Raw genomic sequence first — 15,802 nt, 5'->3', positions numbered from 1 at the left:
AGTCCTCCATCTGTTAGATCGCAGAAACTGAGATCCAAAGTATTCAAGTATTGCATCCCCTTGAAACCTGGCAACTCTTTGAGCCTCTTGCAATATGATAAGTCCAAGAATTGAAGAGAACCTAGTTGGGCTATGCTTTCAGGTAAACACTCAAAATTATTTATATTGAGGTACAAGTATTTCAACGAGGATAAATGTCCAATGTCGTCCAGAAGTTCTCCATTTATTAGATTGCAGTTCCTGAGTTTCAGAATTTCCAATGAGCGTAACCCATCAGCCATGTTAACACCTAGAAACTCTTTAAGCCTCAATGCATCAGATAAGTCCAACAATCGAAGAGAACCTAGTTGGGCTATGCTTTGAGGCAAAAGCTCAAAATTGTTTCTATTGAGATTCAACTCTTTTAAAGAGGATAAACATCCAATGTCGTCCGGAAGTCCTCCATCTATTAGATTGCAGTAGCTGAGATCCAGAATTTCCAACGACCGTAACCCATCTGCCATGTTAACACTTAGAAACTCTTTAAGCCTCCTGCACTCTGATAAGTCCAAGGATAGAAGAGAACCAAGTTGGGCTATGCTTCGAGGCAAACACTCAAAATTATTTCCCCTGAGATTCAACTCTTTCAAAGTGGATAAACATCCAATGTCTTCCGGAAGTCCTCCATCTATTAGATTGCAGAAACTGAGATTCAGAATTTCCAATGAGCGTAACCCTTCATTCACCTCAGGGAACACCAAGTACACTCTATATTTTGATTCTTTTGTGGCAAAAGACATAGGTTTCAAGTCTAATCTAAAACTTAAGATTTTAAGCTTGTTCAAGAGGATAATGGAAGACGGAGGTCGTGAGATTAGAGTAAAGCTAGCATGAAGCTCCTCCATGTTTTATAAATAACCAATCTCTTCTGGCAAGCTTTCAAGTTTTGAGCTGTATGACACATCCAGCTTCACCAAACCTTTCAACTGACAAATGCTGCTTGGAAGTGCTACAAGTTTTTTCATATCACTCAAACTTAACTCCGCAAGGTGACATGCGTATTGCTGAATAATAGATGATGGTATTTCCCTTAGCCCCGACCAGCTCATCTTGATCTCTAACTCTGGCTTCATTCTTCCGAGGATTTCTGGAAATTTTTCTAAATTAGAGCAATGTAGTAGAGTCAGAGATCCAAGAGATTCCACGTTAACACATGAAACTTATTTAGGCATCTACACCTCTGCAAATTTAACACAATGAGTTTTCTGCAACACTCCAAGGAACGGTGAACCTCTTCAAGATCACTACAGTTACGCAGATCCAAATACTCCAAATTTGTCATTTGTGTGAAATCTGGCGTTTGAATCAGCCTTTCTGAATCTCTAAGATCTAGCTTTCATAGAGACGGCAAATGCTGCTATTCAAAACACAGAAGAATTAGGATGCTGCCCAGGATAATTAAGATTTGGCTAGTGGACCAATAAAAAATATCTTACTCTCATTGAATCAAATTTGATCCAACCCAATTTATATAAAATTATCTTTTATTTCAACTAAGCTAAGTATTTTTATGTTGTTAAAATTAAAAAGCTCAACAACTAATTTTCATTCGTTTCATCAAATTCGAATTCTCTATACAAAATAGCCAACGAAACTGGTCCCTCAGTTTTGACTCTAATTGGACCACCCCAACAACTTTAGACCAAAATTTATTTAAAATTTGAGAGTCTATCTATGTACGTATTTGACAAAAAGAAAAATAATGAAAATTGAATTCAACAATTGTACCTTTATGCCGGTCCATAATTGACGGAGGGAACTCTTTTGGAGATCAAGACAAACAAGCTTCTTAGGTTCAAAATTTTCTAATAATGACTCCCAAGGATAACTATGACTGACAAACCAACGCAAGTTGTTGGGCAGGTACTCAATGGAGTCATCATGTGTACGAAAACTCATGATGCATAATAATCTAAGCCTTTTCATGTTTTTCATGGCTTCTTTGCTAAAGCATAATTTTTGAACACCATGAGTCCAGATTGCTTCCATTGTCTTGGTTCCCTGTTAAAAGGTTCATTAGTCTACAAAGTATAACTTCAAATGTCTGTATAAAATTTGCATGTCAAAGTTATCTTAAGTCATGAACTGGTTAAGGGTTATCGAAGAAAGGGGGTCTCCTAGATGTATGCTTAAAGTAGATCTGCAAAAAGCCTATGATTCACTAGAATGGATCTTTGTCAAGCAAGTAATGACACATCTGAATTTCCCTACAAAATTCATACACGGGATAATGGAGTGCCTTCAAACTGTGTCTTACTCAATCTATATCAATGGCTGGCCTTCTGTACCTTTTGATGCTAAGAGAGGATTGAGACAGACCCTATGTCCCCCTTTCTCTTTGTTTTAGCAATGGAATACTTCTCACGATTATTGAAGAGCCTAATGACCCGTCCTGAATTTAAGTTTCACCCCAGGTGCTCAAAGGTAAAACTAATTCAATTAGGTTTTGCTGATGACTTATTATTATTTTGCAAAGGTGACAGCTGCTGTTTGATTATTTTCAACAATTTTCTCATGCTTCTGGTCTGATTGCAAACAAAAGACAAAATTGTTGTATATTTTGGAGGGGTGAATGCCATAAATCAGACAGCTATCTTGAATATTCTTGGATTTACTAGAGGTGAGATGCCTTTTAGATACTTAGGGCCTCTAAGTACTAAACGACTATCAATCACCCAATGCCTACCCTTGATTGACAAGATTCTAGGAAGAATAACATGTTGGACAACAAAGTTTCTATCTTACGCAGGCAGAAAGCAGCTAATTAAATCTGTATTATTCTCTATCCAGATTTATTGGTCACAAATTTTTGTGTTACCCGCCAAGGTGATCAAACTTATAGAATCAACTTGTAAGAGGTTCTTGTGGACGGGAGGTACAGAAGTAACAAAGAAGGCTTTGCTAGCCTGGGATAAGGTGTGGTTACCAAGAACTGCTGGTGGCCTACACATTCTTGATATTACAGTGTGGAACAGAGCAGCCATTAGCAAATTGCTCTGGAACCGGTGCTCTAAAAAAGATACATTATGGGTTAGATGGGTGCATTGTTACTATATAAAAGGAAGGCCAATATGGGAATCTAACCCAACACAAAAGATTTTGAAGATGAAGTTATGCCTACAGAACATTGGTTTACAAGTTAGTGATTTGTCAAACATGCATAGTTATTCCATTAGGAAGATGTATGTCTTGATGAGGGGTGAGTTCCAAAAAGTACAGTGGAGAAAAATTATTTGCAACAATCCAGGTTCTCCAAAATGGATTTTTATCGTTAGATTGGCTGCCCTTAGAAGACTACATACAAAAGACAGATTGCTACAATGGGGTGTAGTTGATGAACAACAATGTGAGTTATGCAACAAGGACAATGAGACTATTGAACACCTATTCTTCAGCTGTGACTACTCAAGTGAAATCTGGCCTAGGCTACTTTTTGCTTGTACCGGAACTAGAATCAGAGACCTTATGGTTCTCCACCCACTCCATTGAGTGTTAGGGCAATAAAAGAGTTAACAAAGCCATCATGAATTTTCTTCACCATTACCAATAATGATTATGAAACTATATAGAGAGCATAGTAGATGTTTAAACCTTGTAATTCTCTTCCGATATAAAATCCTTACAATTGATCTTGTGTTTTTTGGGCTAATTCTAAAATTTGATTTTATCTGTGAGTTTTAGATTGTTGACACAAGTCCTATTTTTAGTCCAAAGGCTAAGATTCATATTCAGTTTAATCTAATCTATATTACATTACAGTAATAACCATCAGTGAGCAGTGCCTGAAAACAGGTATAGTTAAAAAATGAAGTACAACAATCAGAGAGAGCATCAAAATGAAGTAGTAGTAAGTCTTAAAGCCATGGATCAGTTGCTACCTGTGGGAACATATATAGTTAATGATCCAACTACAAGATATGATGCAAGTCGCAAGATGTCATAGAATACTTCAGCACCCGACCACACACTAATAGAGTTTGCATAACTTTCAGTTGTGAATGCAATTATGTTATCCAATCCCATCTTTGCTCTCGTTTCTTTATGGTATCAAGGCGCTTCTAAACTTCCACGAGTTGATCCTTTTTTTTTTCTTGCTAAGTCGTCGAAATGGCCCCCAATACTTCTGTGGCCAATGCTGATACTCGTGGAAGCAGCTACTAATACTTGTATTACGACAGACTGTCTTCATCAACTCATCGCACACCTTAGATGCGGCTCTTTTCGAAATTTAATAACATGGGATGATTTGTGCATCAGACTGTTCTTTTTTCCCGAAAGGACTAAGGGGGTCCATTTTTATTTTTTAGTTTTAAAAAATAATTTCATTGTGACACTCATTAATTATGAGTGGAACGTCTACAAAACACATTAATTTAGACTATGATATGACGAACATTCCAATTTTAAAATATTGGATTCCATCACAACGTCATTTTCCATGCACTACTTGAAAACATTAGTGACTAAATCCTCTAAAAAGAAAATATTAAGGACCCTTTCATTAATTTAAATTAATTTACTATTTTTTCCCTTTTTTCTTTTTATATCCCTTTCACTTGTGAAATATTCGTCGATTATTCTTTTTGGTGAAATAATTATATTTTAATTTATGAACCTTTTAAATCGCGACTTAAAAATTCGCTTTGAACATACTAATACTAATAGTCTCTTGAGTAAACAATAGACAATTATCTATAATTTTGTAAGTTATTTCAAATATTTGATTATAGTCTATAAGCAAAAAAATTAGTATTGTTGAGTAATATACGAGTAAATACAAGAAGTAATTTTACTGTAGTTCGGAAGAATAATTGCTCAAGGACCATATTTACGCCAATTCTAAAAAATAGAATAAAACCTAAATGCCGTTTTTTTCCCACTCAGTGTCTGATATCCATATTAAAGTCTAATTATTTTGAATTTGCATCGCATAAGACTCCGTTCGAAGAGAGGTAAATTTTTTCATACCTAAAACTCGAACCCGAGGTCTTAAATGCCCACTTTCACTTTGAAACCTTCATTGATTTTTACTAGCAAAAGTTTGACTAGGTTTTGTGGCAAATATAAGAATCTTTTAATTGATATAAAGCATAGTTTCTTGTTTGAATTATTTTATTATTAATACATTGCCAAATGTTAAGGGAAAGAATATTTATGATTAATTGTTAGCGTAGAATAGGGATTTTCTATTGTAGCGGGGACAAACTTTTATTAAAGAAAAATGTAGCTGACTTTATATTATTTATTTTGGAGAAAATTAGTTATCCATCTTGTCAAAAAAATAAATCGAAAGAGATTATATGAACTAATGTATTATTATTCATATTTTATTAGACTCCAAAATAAAACACATTAATTAGGTTAAAAGCAATACTAAAATAAGTAATATCGTAGAATTATAGAACGATAACAATTTTTTTCGCTCTTAGTAAAAAAATAATTGAAGCTCAAATTCTAATAACAGAATCATAAAAAAAGAAACACAAATCTTTTTTATATTTAACTAATTATTTATTTGTAGGAAAAAAAGATTTGGAATTTCTGTAAATTGAGGGTTTTTAGCTTCCTTCTCACCTCATAGCATCTTATTATTTCGAAATTTTTGTACTCTATGACATCTGATTATTTTAATCTTAATAAATTATGATAATTTTTATACATATGATCTATATATTTATAAATAACCCTACCTTCTTAACCTTTATTGTTTCTTGTTAGTTTTTTTCTTTTCTATTTTTAGAAAAGAAGTTATATAAAATCCAAAGATATTACTACTACCAATCCTTATCGTTATCATATTTTCATGAAGCATTTCATCACTATTCCAAAAAGTCTTATGGGTGAAATCATCATTATATTAATTTGTTTGTTGTTATGTTATGGCCAACAAATAATATTACTATATATTATATCACTTTAATTCATCACCTACAACCGAAAACATATAATAAATAATAATAATAACAATAATAATAATAATAATAATAATAATATATAACCACTGCAATCCTCATCACAACTTAACTGTCCATATGTAAGGAGCTAGTCACAATTTTTTTTTCTCAATATTCGAAATCTATATTAAAGTTTCGATTAAATAAAAAATTGTGTCATACTATATTTTTAAAATTTTTATTTCCCCAAGTTAATAAAGTCGGTATATGTAAATTCAAAAATATAAAATTCAGATCCAACTACTCGTGACATAAAAAAAGACCTCACACAAACTATTGTCACTTCTATAAAATGCAAACTAGTACTATTTTTCCTCTTGGAGATCTCAAGTTCAAAACCCCTTACTTACGATACTAAGAATTTTGGTCTTCTGAATCAAATTCTTCACACATGACTTATCTAATACGTTTTTCTTCTCCTATGTAGTTTGCAAACTAACCATAAAAACATAATTTACTTTGTGTACACTCGAAGAATAACGATTACGAATTTTCTTTTCGTCGATTTCCTTTTTTAATAGATAAGTGTGTCAGGTTGGAAGTTGGAACTTTTTAATACTTGGCTGCTAATGAGTGAGTGTCGTGTCAAAATGTCCAATCTATGCATAATCTAATGGATTGCAGATTTGATAACAACAAATAAAAATGGGCCATTAGAATAGGGCCCAATTTGCTCAGGCCCTTTCATCCACAGGCCTGCACTTTGTATGACAAGACCTCCATTGTCAGAATTATTTTTGAAAAATATTTCCTAATTTTATTTTATTTTGCATTTAGATTTTCAAAAAAAAAATATTGATTATCTTACTTAATTACGAAAAGTAGAGGAATACATTGTATCAAGAGGTATATATATATATTTATATATATATATAGCGGAAATATACATTATTCGCGTGTTGTATTTGTGTACTTAATTAATAACAGTATTTTCATGTATACAATATCTTTGGGTAATTGTATTTGTGCAGATAATAAGTGTATCTGTGAGTATATACATTATTTGCGTGTTATATTTCTGCACTTACTAAATTAAATGTATTTTCGCGTATACAACATCTTTGTGTAACTGCATTTGTGCAGATAATAAGTGTATTTGCGCGTATCTATTACTAAACCTCAATTTATCGCGATATTATATATAAACTTGTAATATTTTATTTTTCTTGAAATGTAGAACATATAAGAAGGTAAATTGTCTAATGAAAAAATTAATTTGACATCTTTATTGTAATAGTATTTCCTATTATGTTTTTATGTAAATTTCTATTAATTGACTTTTATTTAGAAAATAAATGACTTTTGCTTCTTTTCTTTTCATTAGTCAACTATATTCTCTTTTAAGATTTACATTTTAGGAAAATTATCTAATTTAATGAGCAATTTCAAAGCTTATATATAAGCTCAATACAGTAAAAATATCATATTATTACCTATACAAAAGATTAGCAAATTAGAGGTATGTAACCTACAGTATCGAGTAACTTTGTTCACTAAAAAAAATTGATAGATTATAAAAATCACCTAGTAATTTTTTCCTTTTGTGATATTATTTGATAAATTATTCAAATCTGATATTTTTATTTGAATGTATTGAATTTTGATTTAAAGTGAAAATGCAGACAATGTGGAGATATATGGTTGCTTTGTTGTTGTTCATAGTAGCTGATTGTCATCCTCACAATGGGTAAGTCTCTAAATTTTTATTCAAGGGAAAATGATTAAAATTGCCCTTATACTATTTATCGAGGAGTATTTTTGTCTCTTGTTAGAAATTGATTGAGGAGCATTTTTGTCCCTCGATAGAAATGGAAAGCGGTCAAAATTGTTCTTGACCTTTTTTCGTTTCGATTTCTTAATACATGTTTCTTGACACTATATACAAGATATATGATTTTTGAGAATTACATGACCCTTTTTAGTGTAACGTGATTTATTTATATGTTATAATTTTCGTATGAAGTAGATTTAATTAAATCATGAGCATTCACCTAACTTTATTATTTCTTTGTTGTTAAAACATACCAAGATTGACAACAATGCCTCCGGTCAAATTGGACAAACAACCTAAACAAGTAAAAACCTATGTTTAGCAAAGTCTTTTTTTTTCCTATATGTTTACACCTTTTAATTATGTGCTAATTAATTTTGTGACCCCTACTCGTAGCAGACATAAATTCAGAATTTAAATTTTACAGACGAATAAGTAATAGATTCATTAATATTACTTTATCAACACCAGATGGCCAAGGCATTGGCATATCATATGGTGGGGTTCAAAATATATTATCCATCAAAAATGATGAAACCAAAAGAGGGTAATTAATTAATCTATAAACTTTGATTAATTATTTAAATTTTTGTTTAATGTAGAAGTTAATTACTAATAATATTTAGTTATTTCTATTTCAGGTATTGGGATACTGTTTGGAGTAACACTAACCCTCGTACAAGTTTTTCACAAAAGTAAAGTTTTACCTTCTTGTCTCAAATTAATGTTTGACGAAACAATTAAAAAAACAACTCGATACACTAAGTTTTAGTTATGTGTGGGGTATGATGAAAGAACTAACCACAATGTAATGATCTATTGTAACTGTATGTTGTCTTATCTTGCATTTTTGCGAGAGTTAGTTTCATAGTTTGAATCCGTACGTAACATCATGGATAATTGAAAATTAATGTTATCTCTTTTTTGGGGATATATTTTCACTATTATAAAATGTGAATTTCCAACGAACGTTATAATAGAAAATTCCACCGAAAACATTTCTAAAAAGCCAATTTGTGATGGAATCTACTGAAAATTTGTGTTTGTTATTATTATAGTATTTTTTAATTGTCTGATACTCACTGGCACTATACATTCAGATTTGTGTTGCGTAGATCTTATTAAAGGAAGAAATGTTCTCTATCAAGGGTTTTGTCATTCACAAGACTTGTCCCCGGGACTTATGATGATTAAGAATGGAAGAATTCTATCCGTACGACAGTAAAAAATTGAAATTAAGTCCAATATACTCTTGGTTTTGCAGGTTTATAGGAACAAGGTTTTAGGTAATAATTCACAATGAAAACCAGACAGAACTTTCATTTAAAAGAAAATGGAATGCTTCTCAATCAAACCAACCTCCCTTAAACATTGATAAAAGGTAAGTATTTCTTTTATTAAAATTATATTTTAAACAAATTTGATAGCGCAAAAAATAATGTTACATTGTCAAAACATACGATCAAACTTCTTTATAATAACGTCGTTGTTTCTCTAAATATCTTTTGACCGTTATAGCAATATACTGATATATAGAGAATTAATTTCAAGTTTATAATACTACGCGATGCACCAGGATTTTATACGTATTCAATCGTTGAACGTTTAAAAGGATGGCCAATTTCGTCTATACAAAACATCAGGCTTGTGTTTAGGCTTCAAACAAACATGTATGTATTTTTTTTAATCTAAATTTTCTCAATCATTGATAAAGATATATTTTTTTCTAAAAATAAATATATAGTATATTGACATTGTATATCTATGTATATAGGTTTAATTACATGGTTGTTTCTGATGAGAGGCAACGTGTCATGCCAACAGACGTGGATCGAAACAAAGGCCAAGTGTTTGGCTATAAAGAAGCTGTTCTTCTCACTAATCCGGCTAATCTAGATTTAAAAGGAGAGATACAATTCTATAATAATTATAAACTTATAAATCGACTAATTCATATTCATATTATACGAATTAACTCAATAAGTATATATGATCCTTCATAACTTGACCTTCAAATTCAGAATTTATAAACTTTAAATATTGATTTTGTTTTTGACTATATATTCATGACCATTGTCTTTGATTAAGGGTACGTGTTAGAGGTATGATCATATTCATCCTGTCACAATTTCTGACGGTAATGATAGTCGATAACATGATCCTCCCACATAATTATGTAGGTGGATGACAAGTATTTCTATTCAAATGATGATAAAGATGGTAAAGTTTATGGATGGATTAGTACTACTAATCCTCCATTAGGATTTTGGATGATTAATCCAAGTAATGAATATCGTATTGGAGGACCTCTTAAACAAGATCTTACTACACATGTTGGTCCAACTATACTTACTGTAAGTCATTAATTAATTAATTTCTATAATGTTTTTTTAGTGTATAATTATATTAATTAATTTTTTTATTTATTTATTTATAATTGCAAGGTATTTTGTAGTACACATTATGCTGGAGAGGATTTAGCAATTAAATTTCAACAAGGAGAATCATGGAAAAAAGTTATTGGTCCTGTTTTTGTGTATCTAAATTAAAATGCTGCTGCTAAGGCAAATCCTTCCATACTTTGGAATGATGCAAAGAAAAGAGTATGTATTGATTTCGGTTTACGTGTCTTATTTTTCTTTTTAGTCCGTTTTAGAAAAAAATAATCCATTATCTATATTCGGTACTCCTTTTAACTCCGACACTTCACATGATCCAACTGTTAAGATATTGTCTTCCTTTCGTTCAGATTTGTGTCTTTGGATTTGATCCTAAAGACAACCTAGCTCAACAGTTAATTCTGAACTCATTTTTATAATAAGATTCAATTAAGATGTGATGTGCACTCTTTCTTCAAAGGCTTATTTTCTATCCAGGGTGTCACATTTTTATATATTATACATATTTTGTAAACTTCGTGTCAAATCACATTAACCAAAAATACAGATGAATCAAGAAGTTGCAAGTTGACCTTAATTATGAATTTGCACTTTCAAAAGACTACATCAAATCTAATCAAAGAGGAACTGTTAGAGGCCAACTATTTGTTAATGACAGGTACGTCTTTTTCACTTACGAGATTATGCTCAGTTAATGACAAGTACGTCTTTTTCACTTACGAGATTATACTGAGCATGTTATTATTGTTATAATAATGTCTATTTGTTAACCGATTAATATTTTTTTTGTGTTTTTATTTTATAAGGTTTATCAGTAAACAAAATGTGGCAGCATCCAATGCTTATATAGGATTAGGGCCACCAGGAGAAGCTGGATCTTGGCAAAGAGAAAACAAAGTAAGGTTAATTATATGATTTATAAAAAAATTTGAAGAATATTTTAATTATATAAATTTATTAATCTTTTTTATTTCATTACATTTTATAATCTCCAGGGCTATCAGTTTTGGACTAAAACCGATGGTAAAGGAAACTTTATAATAGAAAATGTCATATTCGGTACATATAACTTGTATGCAACAGTTTCAGGTTTTATTGGGGATTACAAATACACTTCAAATATAGAAGTTACTCCAGGTTAATTCTACTTTCTTACTTAATTACTGATCATTTGTTATTATTTCTTAATTCTAAACAATAGTTGCTAATCTTTTTTTCTTTTTTTTTGTAATTTTTTGTGTATATACCAAAATATAGGTTCAAATATTAAATTAGGTACTTTGATATATAAACCTCCAAGAAATGGAGCTACAATTTGGGAAATTGGTATACCAGATAGAACTGCTGTTGAATTTTTTATTCCAAATCCACCTTCACAATTCAAAGTTCACAAATACACAAATAATTCTGAATCAAAGTAAATTTCAAAAATATATTTTTTATATATATTAAAAAGATTAATTAATTGTAATTTTTTGTTGTTGTTTATTTACTCTAAATTTTGGTTTGCAAATTTAGACAATATGGTTTGTGGGAACAATATGGTGTTTTATATCCGAAAAATGATCTTGTCTACAATGTTGGGACTAGCAATTACTCAAAAGATTGGTTTTATGCTCAAGTTACTCGGTAAGTTCGTTTATATAGTCAAATCTTTTATAATAACGTCATTTGCTTCGATATGTTTTGGTTGCTATAGACTATAGTAAATTATTGTTATGTATATAGAACATAACATGAAAGATCAGTTTCATAGAGAGCCTAACATAAATGATTATTAATTAATAATAAAAAGGTCAGACGGTATGTATATATATATTGACCATTTTTATTTTTTTTTAACAATCATTAGATAAAATATTTTAATAAAAAATTAATTGGTGTTTTTTTTTTTGCTGGAAAATAGGAAATAAGACATATAAAGGTACTTCATGGAAATTATATTTAACCTTGCCAATGTTAATATTGCCTCAAATTACACTCTCCAGTTGGCTCTTGCTGCAGCTCATTAAGCTGATGTATGTATTTATATTCCCTTTAATTTCTTGACTTATTATTTCGAATATGTGTGATGTTGTTTGAATTTTTTTTAATATAATATCGAGATGATAATATTTTTATAAATATAAGTACAGTATTATTATTAGAGAATTCGAGCAGTATAGAACATATTATGTCTTTAACTAACTAAAGTTTATTTTTTGGTTGTTTTTTTCTTAAGGTTTATGTCAACGATGAAAAAATACAAAAACCTCATATTTTGACAGGACATATAGGAGGAAGTAATGCGATCGCAAGACATGGAATTCATGGATTATATTGGCTTTATAGCATTGGAATAGAAGGCAAATTGCTTGTCAAAGGAACAAACACAATTTTTCTGGTACAATCAAGCGGTCTCTCCCCTTTTGAAGGTGTAATGTATGATTATATTCGTTTTGAAGGACCTCATCAGTAATAAGATGGTTATTTTCTCGGATTCCTTTTCCTTTTTTTTAAAAAAAATTGTTTATTATAAACGCTATTTAAAAGTGAAAGAATGATAATATATATTTTTATTTACTATAAAGATGAATACTTTTTCAATTCAACTTTTTTCGGGCCTTACAGAATCTTTTTTTTTTTTTGTTACTTATTTGGAGTCTGAAATTTACTAGTCCGATTAATTCATATTCATATAATGTCATTATAGAAAAGGAAAAAATATATAAAACTATAACTTAAGATATCATAATCTCTAAAATTCTTACCATTTAAAAGAATTACAAAAATCCCCTCTCGGATGCAACCCTATCCCCTCTCAGATATATTCTCCCATTAAGTAATGTATCATTTACAATGTATTGGACAACCAAGAAATGTATCCGAAAGCTATGAAAATCTGAAATTTTTGTAATAGAAAAAACTTCCAAGTTAAAATGTAATTATCTCCAAAAATATATAAAATTTATGTACCTTATACTGAAAAAAAATGGCAATTCCTAACGGACATTCCATAGGAAATTTATTGGAATACTTTTAGCCTTCAATATATACAATACTGATGTTACAACTACCTTTCTAATAACTCACAACTCCTAATAGTTATCACATAATATAAATTTCTCTAAGATCATCAAATAATTTTCAATCACAACATTTTGCATAGTTATTATTTGAGAGGTAGTAAAATTAGCTCATAAAAATATAATTTGATTGAGTTGTTTAAATTTGGATGAGTTATTGATTAGTTCATTTATCAGCTTAGGTCATTTAAGCTCATTGAAATTAGCTTGATGTGTAGCCCAATTTAACACATAAGAAATTTCATTAAATTATTTTCATTTTTTTTTGTTTTGACATGTTATATCGAGCTGTAATAAAAAATAGCTTTTATTATGTACTTAAAAAAAATATAAAAGTAGAAACAAAGAAATTAAAAACTGAAAAAATTACTTAAATACATAACTTATTTTATCACATTTTCTAAAATTTCATACCATTTGGAAAAATTACAAAAATCCCTACTCTTTCCTATTCTCGGATACATTACTTTAGGTGATGTATCGGTCGCGTTGAGTGTAATGACCCTAAAGGTCATTTTTGGAAATTTTCATAAAATGACCGTTTTACCCCTCCCGATAGTTGCCCCGAGTCCTAATTGTTGTATTTTCGAAGTTGGTTTGAAGGAAAGTTGATGAAAAGTTGAGTTTTTGGAAAGTTGAGTTTTTAAGAGTTAAAGTTTGGTTAAAAGTGTTATTTCGAGTCATTTGGAGTTTCGAGACTCGAATCGGATTTCTGTCGATTCTAGCAGTTTTAGAATGTTGAAATGGGTCTATGAGAATTTACGGAATCGAATTTGGAGTTAAAACGAAGATTTGAGGTCCTAAGTTGCAAAAATTGTGAAATTTTGATCAAGAGTTGACTTTGGTCAACAAACAAGGTTCCGGTGCTCGAAATGGAATTCCGAGGGCACCGTTGGATTCAGGGGGTGATTCTAAGTCTAGAATGAGTCTTGGTTGAATTTTTAGAGGCCCCGAGTGCGTTTCGAGTTTTTGAGCCTAAAGTTAGTTTCTTGACGCCTTATCGGATACCGGGTCAAGGAGACCTCGAATTCAAATTCCGACGATTTCATTGAGTCCGAAATGTCATTTTCAAGCTAGTAGCATATTTGGTTTGTGTTCGGGAAGTGCCAAATGAGTTTTGGGTGAGCTTTTAAGCTTCTTGGATGCTTTGACACTATTTCAGCAAATTGTGGCAACTAAAGGGTTCATTATTAGTTTTAAAGGTCGAAAAATTATTCCGAAGGTTCTGAAATTTTGAGCATGAATTATAGGACTTATCTGCAAATTTTGGTGCATTTTCGCTAATCCGAGATTGGACTTTTATCGCAAATAAGAAATAATTGTTTACCGAGTAGAAATGATATTTGACTGGGCAAACGAGCATGAAATTGAGCTCCGATTGAACGAGCAGGTCCGTATCATTATTTAAGACATTTACAAAAAAGAATCGGGTCATTTCACTATCGTATGAGGAAATTACGGCCTTTTTAGTGAAAGATTAACTGCTGTTTTTCTGGTGCATAACAACCATGTAATGTTATAAAAATCTCAGACTGTGTTCATTTGGTATTTTGAGCATATCGGGAGTTCTAGAGATCGGAATGGAGTGATTCTTACGGGTTTCTTCTTGAATTAATATGAGGGTTAGTATTCAATCTTCAATTCGACATTTTCTCGTAATTTCTTTATTTGGTTTTTTTTCTTTTCCCTATCCGTAAATCTCTCGGGAAAAATTGGGGTTTTATTGATTTGGACTCCCTTTTTGATGAAAAAGGTATATTTACGATCCTTATGTTATGGGTAAACTGATTTTAACATAAAATTATTGATTCATCGATTATTTTGATCATATTAACCGCGCACAATTTGGACTTTCCCGGTAAAGTTAAAGTTTGATAAATTGAGAATTTCAAGGTCGATCTTAACTCCGTTTTTGATGAAATTTCATATTTGAACTTATCTAAGCATGGGTAAGATGGTTTTCAAGATATATTTCATTTTCGAGTCAGGGTTTCGGATCCGAATAATTTAGGCTTCTTCAAGAACGTGGATTTCCCTTCAAATTGAGTTTGTGAATTGATTTCAACTCCGTTTTCAAATTGGTTTTCACCATTAGCTTCCAAATACTTTAAGGATCATTTTACATAAAAAATTTCCAGATTTGGGTATCGTTTTTCGGTATGAGACTTTTGGACTCTTTTGCCCTTTTTCCCTAAATTTCTTGATTTTGGTGTCATTGGACTCGAATTGTGATTGTGAATAATTGTTTGAATATCGTGATCCGGATTATACTCGGAAAGGAAAGGCTCAAGTCAAGTAACTTTTGGAGTTCATTTTAAGGCAAGTGGCTTCCAAACTTTGTAAAACTCTTAGACTACGCATGACTACTTTCCTAATTGTGTTGGGGAGTAATGGGGATTGAGGATGGGTTTTATTTGTTAATTGAAATTGTTGTAAATGAAAGATGGGGAATAAAACGAGCTAAATGTGTTATATGTGACTTGAATTTGTTGAATAAGTCATGTGATAACTGATATTGAGGGGATAGAAGAGCATAAGTAGGCTATGATTGATACAGACATTGATGTTGAGACA

General features: G+C 31.0%; 1 pseudogene; it reads left to right on the top strand.

The window, feature by feature from the left end:
* The first annotated feature begins 1,869 nt into the window (after positions 1 to 1,869).
* LOC125846087 (probable rhamnogalacturonate lyase B) lies at positions 1,870 to 12,621 on the top strand (annotated as a pseudogene).
* Positions 12,622 to 15,802: the final 3,181 nt, after the last annotated feature.

The sequence above is a fragment of the Solanum stenotomum genome, chromosome 11 (assembly GCF_019186545.1).
Source record: "Solanum stenotomum isolate F172 chromosome 11, ASM1918654v1, whole genome shotgun sequence".
In the NCBI taxonomy this organism is placed as follows: Eukaryota; Viridiplantae; Streptophyta; class Magnoliopsida; order Solanales; family Solanaceae; genus Solanum; species Solanum stenotomum.
This window is presented reverse-complemented; position numbering and strand designations above follow the sequence as displayed.